General features: G+C 34.5%; 1 long non-coding RNA gene across 1 annotated transcript in view; it reads left to right on the plus strand.

The window, feature by feature from the left end:
- The first annotated feature begins 306 nt into the window (after positions 1-306).
- Positions 307-510, plus strand: part of LOC109302900 — a 20350-nt gene continuing 20146 nt past the window's right edge. The window contains exon 1 of the long non-coding RNA XR_002098958.1: positions 307-406. This is a non-coding gene — a long non-coding RNA (uncharacterized LOC109302900). The remainder of the gene's footprint in view (positions 407-510) is intronic.

Genomic DNA, 510 nt, shown 5'->3' on the forward strand with positions numbered 1-510 from the left:
GGCCCCATCCCCTCCGATCTCTTCCCTGTTTTCAAAGTGTTTTTTACAAAAACAAAGGCTGCTGGGCTCAGGTGGACCTTTGGCCTTTTATTATGTTGCATATGTACAAAGTTTAGTTTTCAGTTACAAGGTAGCTAAATTTAAAGTTGTATCAACAGTCTTTAATAGTAGCATATTTTGATTTTGGCATTTCTTAAGTTTTGATTAGTTAACTTTTCAACTTTAAATGTTCTTTTAGTATTTTGAAGCCTTTTTTATTGTATTCTCTCTCAAAGGTGCATCAGCAGGTGAATTGTAATATTGCATTTAACTTGGATGTAAGGGAATTGTGGTAGGGCTCTTTTCTGAAACTCTTATATTCTTTCAGGGGAAAGTGACAAAAAAAAGAGTGATGGAGACGCTGAGGGTAAGTGCACAGATTTTCATATAGACTGCATCTGTGCATCATCTTTTAATGTCTTTAGGTGTCAGAAGTTTACTTTTTAAACATTTTTCCAAATAAGGTACTCA

This window comes from Gavialis gangeticus, unplaced genomic scaffold (assembly GCF_001723915.1).
Source record: "Gavialis gangeticus isolate Ggan-Ray unplaced genomic scaffold, GavGan_comp1, whole genome shotgun sequence".
Classification (NCBI taxonomy): Eukaryota; Metazoa; Chordata; order Crocodylia; family Gavialidae; genus Gavialis; species Gavialis gangeticus.